The 7,880-nt window shown below is 50.7% G+C and overlaps 1 long non-coding RNA gene across 2 annotated transcripts; it reads left to right on the top strand.

Moving 5' to 3' along the window:
* Positions 1-410: 410 nt before the first annotated feature.
* LOC116874778 lies at positions 411-1,295 on the top strand. 2 transcript variants are annotated; one of them, XR_004384060.1, is made up of 3 exons: positions 411-506; positions 614-675; positions 1,028-1,295. It is a non-coding gene; the product is annotated as an uncharacterized LOC116874778 (long non-coding RNA). The 2 variants fall into 2 exon arrangements; XR_004384059.1 differs by having other exon boundaries at positions 600-675.
* Positions 1,296-7,880: the final 6,585 nt, after the last annotated feature.

The following is a 7,880-nucleotide window of genomic DNA, read 5'->3' as shown; positions in this document are numbered from 1 at the left end:
GGGGAGCTTATGTGTAAATACAACTCTGGAATACTCCATGGCTCACAGGAAGGGGTCAGGGGCATAGCATTTTTCCTGCTGTTGTATAAATGACACCTTGGAAAGTAAAGGCCCCGAATCTAATGCTGTTAAACACAAAAAGACTCTATAGTGAGAGAAATCTTATGCCTCGTCTGAGAGGTCTTGGATTTTCTTTCTAAACCTTCCTGCTTTTCATCAAGCTTCGAAACATACCTAGAAGAGATAAGACAGTCCATTGGCTCTAACTCTTAAGGCATAAAGGACCAAGTGAGAGGCTGGAAGTCAAGGTAGAGTTTTAGTCTCACTTCATTCGTGATCTTGTGCTAGCCACGCTCTCTCTGCAGACCTTCGTTTCCTCATCTTAGAAATGAGTGGTTGGACTGGTTAACCAGGGGCCCAAAGGTTCTGCTGGGACCCAAAGAGCAGAAACAAGAAATATATTGACATTTTCTTTAGAATGCCAGTAAAAGCTCATCAGGTTTCAGGTTAGGGACAAAGTGAAATATATTTGGCTTTTCATCATCTGTAAATATTGACTGCACAGGCCTTGGGGTTTGGCCTGAATTAAATATGCCCAGTGTGTTTTCTTGAGGTCAGAAATACAGTGTGGACCAAGAGACAAGACATAGAAGCTGCTGAATGACCACTGATCAGGTAAATATATTAACATGATGTAGACGCCCAAAAATGAGATGTCTCATAGCTCTGGGAAATGCTGCTGGCCTGCTATATGTTTATCCATTCAAATATTCGTATATAAATTCCATGCATCCATCCATATGCATTCATTCACTGATGAATCCATGCATGCGCGCGTGCGTGTGTCCGTCCATCCTTCCATCCATCCACTCGGTTATCCATTTATCCATCTACCCGTCAACTCATCAGTCTGCCCGTCTGTCTAGCTCACTCACCCATACACTAATAAGACATGACGATGAGTGCCATAATGAGGAGGTTTGGGAAAGTGTTGTGGGGTTCGGATGACGGGAGACATCCCTTCTAGCTGGAGACCTCAGAGAAGGCACCACGGAGGAGCTGGCACCTGAACCGAGTTTTGAAGGATGAGCAAAGTGTAAAGAAAGGAACGTGTGAGCAAAGGCCCAGAGATAGGGAAGTAGTGTGTTTGCCTGGGGACACAATGACTAGTCAAGAAAGAAGGTCAAAGAAGAAAGAAGACTGAAGAAACATTAACCTCGGGCATCACAAGGAGGCAATTAAGGAGGACTTTGGAACACGCCAGTTTTACAGTGGAGGGAATGGGAGGGAAGGAAGTGAAGGAGGCGAGAGGGGTGGGGAGCCCCTAGACATTGACTGGCAAGCTCTGTGATGGGAAAGGGTGTGAATAAAATATAGAAAGGCAAAAGGAAACTCCGTACATTGTGTGAAGCTTTACAAGTGCCTCACATTCAGTCTCTAAGAGTCCTACAAGTAACTCTTTATACGACTTTGAAAAGTCAAGGAGACTCTATGTTCCTAAGAGACTCATTAAGGAGTGGGAGGTGTGAAAGGAATTGTACTGTTTTTGTGTGAGACAAGAGCCTTTCTACCTTCCTGCACCTGGCCCTCTTAGGCTCTTTTTCTGGAACTGCAGAAATGGAAGGTCCAGTGGGTGGAGCCCACTGCTGCGCCCTGAGCTGGACGGTTGCCCCCTGGGTGCCGAGGACCGGAAGACAAGCAGACACCTGGGCTAGAATCCTGTCTCTGCGCCTCCTTAGGTGCGTTGACCCCGGAGAGTTCCGCGATCTCTTTCCAACGGTATCATTAAAATGTTTATGGTAAGGATTAGTTACAGTGAAATACGAAAAAAGAAACAGACAATAAACTTTAAGCCCCCCAAAGATGCTGACTCTTTCACAAATTATCTCATTTTATCGCTGGAACCCACTGGGGTAGGAATTGATTCTCCTACCTTGCGAATAAGAAACTGGAGTCCAGAGAGTTTGAGTAGTCTTCCCAAGATCACACAGCAAGTGAAGCAGTGGCGGGGCGATGTTCTAAACTTCACACACAAGTTCCTCAGCGATTTCTGTGCTTCAGTTATTGTAGAACTCTTGGAGACAGAGCTTCCTGACTGCCCTGGGCTATCAAATAATTAGCATAGATCTCCCTAACCAGGTGTAAGTGGAAGAGAGATGGAAGGTTATGGAAGGAGGTAGGGAGTGTTAGAGGAAAATAAAAAGGAGTGGAGACAACTGGACGGTGACGTGGCATTCAAGTTCCCTAAATGGATTCTTCAAAACTGGGGGAAGGAGAGTGGGGGATGGAGGAGAGACGAGCCAGTGGGTGGGGATGACTAGGCCTGCGACCTCAGAGCCCCACGGCTGCCCAGCACATACTCTGCCCTGTGGCTGGGGGACCTAGTAACCGCAGTGGGAGGCAAAAGCAAATAATGCTTTGTTGGTTTTGCTAAAAGAAAACAAGAGAAACACAGTTTACTCCCCGAGGCCTCAGTGCTGAACCAGCTGCTTCTGGGGGCCCCCTTGCTGGCCTGTGGTCCTCTGCCCCCTGAGGTACCTTGGGCGTTCAAGTGGAGGAAATCCAGCCTTTTTAGCTGTGGTGCCTTTTCTTCTTCTTAGAATCAACAAACAGTGCAATGCTCAGATCTTAAGTGTTCTGTTTTGACCCATGCATGTCAAGGCCTGGAACATATCTGTTGCCCCAGAAAGTTGGCTTGGGGTCCTTCCCAGTTCATCCCTGCCTCCCCCAGCCATGCTGATCTGATTTCTGTGGGCATTGCTCACATTTGACTAGCCTTGAGTTTCATACAAATGCAATCATACAGGGTGTTCTTCTCAGGTCTGCCTTCTTCTACACAACACTGTATTTTCGAGATTCATCTGCGCAGTTGCATGTTTCGGGAGATCCGTTTCCCCATCCGTAGTATTCATTGTAGTAATACAGTGAGCCTGTTTTATCTGTTCTCTGGCAATGAGCGTCTGGGTTGTTTCAGTTTCAGTTTGGCCTATAATGAAAAAAGCTGCCACGACCATTCACGTATGAGACTTTTTGGAGACATAGATTTTCATCTATGAAAATTAGGTGCATACCTGCGAGCAGAACTCATGGGTCACAGGGTGTGTGTGATGGTGCGCTGGACGGGACTGGGGCTGGCTAGCAAGGGCTCAACTCTTCCCAACACAGCTTTCACTCGGGTCATGTCGGCAGTTCAAAATCGGCCCTCATGGGAGTGTTCCTACCAGGGAGGTCAGCAAATGCCACAGATTGGGCTTGCCTTTCTTCTGGGGAGCCCAGAAGCATTAAACGCTTACCCCTATACCACTGGGTGGATGTATGTTTAACCTTTTAAGAAACTTTTCCCAAGTGGCTGTACCATTGGTTGTTTCTACCGGTGATGTAGGAGGGTTCCAATTGCTCCACATCCTCTCCAACATCTGCTGTTGTCAGTTTTTCCTCTAAGCCCTTCTGGTAGGTGTGTGTGGGGGTCTCACTGTAGTTTTAGTTTGCATTTTCCTGGTGACTGCTGATGCTGAGGGCTTTCACGTGTGTTTACTGCAGTCATCGGTATATCTTTCATAATGGTCTGTTTAGCCTCTGGTCATTTAAAAAAGTTGGGTTGTTTTTCTTTTTATTATGGAGTGGCAGGCGTTCCTTTTATATTCTGCATGTAAGCCCATTGTCAGATTTACGTTTTGAGAATATTTTCTCCTGGTTTGTGGTCTGCCTGTTTATTTTCTTCGGGGTGTAATTTTTCACGAGCAGACATTGACAATTTTGATATTATACAGTTTATCAGTGTGTTTTCTTTGTGGCTCATATTTTCCTGTGTCCTCTCTGAGCTATCCCGTGGCACGCCCTCTGCCTGAAGTGGCCTTCCCTGTTGCCTCTGTCTGGGGAACCACTCGTGTCGTCTATCATAAATAGGGTGCCCTTTCTGAACTTGAACTAGCAGCATTTCTGAACACTGTACCCCCACTTAATCCATACCACTTTGATGATGCTAAGATGTAACTGTCTCTTTATGGGTCTTTCCGACTTCCCTGATTGGAAGTCCCAAGTGGGGATCGTGGGTCTTCCGGATTGCGTTCTTATTCGTGCATTCCCTTCCTCCTCGCTCCTCTCCGTGCGCTGGCCCACAGCAGACCCACAGCGAATGCTAACTGATTGAGTGAATTAACTTGAATGAGCTCAGGACCTTGTGAGTCTTCATGGTTGACTTCTTTTCCTTTCGGTTGCGTGCTAATGGTCAAGAATACATATGGGGATAGTTTATGTTACAGAATGAACGCGCGTTTGAAAAACTCTACCAGGTTCTATCAAAGCAAGAACCATTGAGAATCCTCAGTAAGGACTCACCGAGGATCCAGTGTGATTCTGCTGGGAAAAGGTCATAGTTGGGCAGCGCTGCATTCTTGTGTGTGGCATGGGGAGGTGGGGGTAAGCAGGCATGTGCACGGAATCCAATCTGACCTGCATCTAAACTTCAGACCTGGTTAACAAAGCACTGGGCGGGTAGTTAGACAAACCTGGGGTCAAGCCCATTTGTAGCTACGTGACCTCGGGCAAGTGACTTCAGCTCTTAAATCCTCGTTTCTTTAGGTATAAACCAGGGGTAATAACAGCACAGGTCTCACTGGGGTGTTGTTGGAATTAAAGGCAATGTACGTAAGACAGCTCCGGAAATAGTGAAGTTTCCAGAACAGTTCCTGTCCCGGAGGGTTTGGACAGCCCCCCTGGAGAATGCCTGGCGTCTTCCTTGCTTTGTGGCGTTCTGGGAGCCAGAAAGCTCCCTGGGATCTCCAGCTCCAGGGCATATCTGTCCTGGGCAGTTAGATCCAGTTCTGGAGCTGATGGAGTTAGAGGGATCCTGGGGAGTCCATGCAGAAACCCAAGTGAAGCAGAATACAGAAATGCCCACCATCCCAAAGAAACGGATGTCCACCCCAGATTCCGAGGACCCACTTTTGAGGCGTTTTCCACTTGTCTGTTTTTGCATCTGTCAAACGGTCCCCTGGAGTGGGCTTATCAACACTTCCACAGTCCTTTCCCAAACAGGGAATTGTGGGAGAGGATTCCCAGGTGGGATTGGCTGCCCCCACCATACAGACTCAGGGCTAAACGGAGGACATGATGGAGAGTGTCCCCCACCCCACATGCCAGTTCCCACCGGAATCTGGAGGCAAGAACAGTGCGGCCTTCAGCTAGCCTCCCCTCCCTGAGTCCGGTACAAACCCCGCCCAGACCCGCTGGTGCTGACACCAGGGTGCCAGTCTTGTCTTTTCCAGAGGATGGCCTGAGAAAGTGGGAGTCAGCTCATGTGCATGCTGGGAGGAGCTCCCTTTAGCCTTCTTTTCTTATGGTCGCTGTCCCGCGGACCTTCAGCATCAAGGTTTGCCACGGCCGCCCGTCTTGCGCAGTGCCCGCGCCGGCCGCCCGTCTTGCGCAGTGCCCGCGCCGGTAGGTCCAGACGCCGGCCGGCCTGAAGAAGGCGGAGCGGCGGGGCGGGAGTCAGAACCTGCGGGCGGCAGCTCCGCGCTGCCTTGACTCGCGGCCAGGCCTGGCGCGGCGGCGGCTGTGGAATGTGTGAGCGCCATGTGTCACCGCCCCAGACTGTGGGAAAACGCTGCTCTGCTCACCTCCCAGCAGCTGCCCCGCGCCCGCCCGGCCAGCGGGGAAACAGGAGCCGCCCGCCGCCCAGGCCGGGCGCATTTCCCCCGATTGCCTCGGGGCCCTGGGAGGGCCTTTCCCTGGAGGGGAGCCGAGGACGATCTAGTCTCCGTCGGTTCCACCCGGCTACCCGCGGGGCATGGAGCAGCCCTCTAGGCGCAGACCCTACTCAGAGAAGGGCCTGGGGAGGGGGCGGGGAGGCTGTGGCTGGAGGGGAGGTGCGGAGGTGCTCTCCGCTGCGGGTGTCTGAGGGGCGCACCTTTCTGGTCCCCCACCAGGCGCCCCGATGTTGGGCCCAATGACCTGCGAGCTCTGAGCAGGAAACCCCACTGTGCCTACTTACCGCACATCAAAAACAGCTTCTTCCAGGGCCAGGCAGGGGATCTGGGGGTCCTTCATTTTCTCAGAGACCCACAACTCCAGCCAAGCGCCTGGTTTAAGTGGGAATCAGGTGGGCCTCAGAAATCCCCTAGACTGAAGCCTTTTAAGCCCAACCATGCTGGGGGAACCTATCCAAGGTCAGCCTGCTGGATAGCCCCAGAGTGACTTCTGAAAGCCCAGTGTAGGGGCACGTGGGTGGCTCAGTTGGTTAAGTGTCTGCCTTGGGCTCAGGTCATGATCCCAGAGTCCTGAGATCCAGTCCTCCATCAGGCTTCTTGCTCCACCAGGAATGTATTTCTCCCTCTCCTTTCACTCATGCTCTCTCTGGCTATCTCTGTCGCTATCTGTCTCACTTTCAAATAAATAAAATCTTAAAAAAAAAAAAAAAAAAAGGCCCGGTCTAGTGTTCCTTCTGCCACACCGTGACACCCCCCTCCTAGGTATCACATTCCTCAGCAGCCTGAGGCCCCTCATTGAGTTCCCACCCCTACTAGAAGGAGCTGGGAGGGAGGCACATGGAGAGGGGGTGGGGGTAAATCAGGCATCCTGGGACTCCAGCAGCTTAGCCTCAACTCAGCCTCCTGCGGCCAGAGGTCCCACTCCTGCCACCCCAGCTGGTGTGCCTCGGGGTGCCCTGACCTACAGGCCTGTGATCCTGGTTAGTGAGCCCCTCCACTGCATCTCCACGCTGGATGGGAACCTCACTTTTGCTTGCTCTTCAGTGTCCCATTCTGAGGCCGGGGGAGGGGCACCCCCTCCCTGGAACTCCGGAAACACTTGATCTCTGGTCCTTCTAAGGCCATCGTAGTGCTTAGAGCTCATGATCTTCTTCTCCCTTCTAGATTTCTTAAGGATAGAGACTATGTTGTCCTCCTCTCTGTAGCCCCCAAACAATAGTTTGGGGGTTCAGCTTATGACATCTGCTCTGTTTGTTGGCTGAATGCACTAGCAAATCAGTGCTTTTCAAATGCATCTGTCACTGGCTCCTAACGTTACTCACCAGGTGTGCGACCTTGGGCAAGATATTTACCCTCTTAAAGTCTCAGTTTTCTCACTTAAAAATCGAGATAACCTCAACTGGCATTGGGTCTGGAGGGACTTGTGGAGTGAGTGGTTGGCACACAGCAGGTGAATACACGAAATTGGGTGCTTTTCCGCTTGCATATAAAATATGCCCATAAATGACAAGTATTTTCAGTGGCTGTTTGCTATGATACACCTGTCTCTTTGGCAGCTAGCCTGCTGGTTGGGGAAAATTCCTGGTTATTAGTGTGAAACATCCTCTATGTGCTTGCCCCTTCCCAGTGCCCTCCCTTGGGCCATGGTGACAAAGCCAAGATGGGACATAGAGAAGAAAGTGTCTGGGGGAGGTAAGTGTGAGCCACTGGAGGCATGCCATGGCCTAAAAGACTTCTGTCCCCTCAGGATCGCTGCTCCTCCTCCATCAGTGAGTGACCTTTTGCCAGCTAAGCATGTCTTGAGCCTCTGCTGTGTGTAGTGCTTTGTGCTGGGCCTTTGGGCGGCACAGACCTCACATTCCTTATTGGAGGAGCAGAATGGGCACTGAGAGGGGGAAATGACAGAGTCCTCAGGATAGAGTTTCATTAATTTAGTGCTATAGCACATGAGGGGCAGGTGACAAGTGACACAAGGCTGGGAGGGAGGAGAGAGCAGGGACGGTGGGTGTTATTAGTCAGCTGGGGCTGCCATCACAAAATGCCACACACGGGTGGCTTAAACAACAGAGGCTGATTTTCTCACAGTTCCTTCTGGAGGCCAGGAAGTCCCAGATCTAGGTCATGGTTCATTGTTTTTTTTGGTGGGAGCTCTCTTCTTGGCTTACAGCCGCT

Source organism: Lontra canadensis, unplaced genomic scaffold, assembly GCF_010015895.1.
Source record: "Lontra canadensis isolate GAN:19392208 unplaced genomic scaffold, GSC_riverotter_1.0 scaffold38, whole genome shotgun sequence".
Lineage (NCBI taxonomy): Eukaryota > Metazoa > Chordata > Mammalia > Carnivora > Mustelidae > Lontra > Lontra canadensis.
The sequence above is the reverse complement of the archived record's forward strand: the minus strand, read 5'-3'. Positions and strand labels throughout refer to the sequence as shown.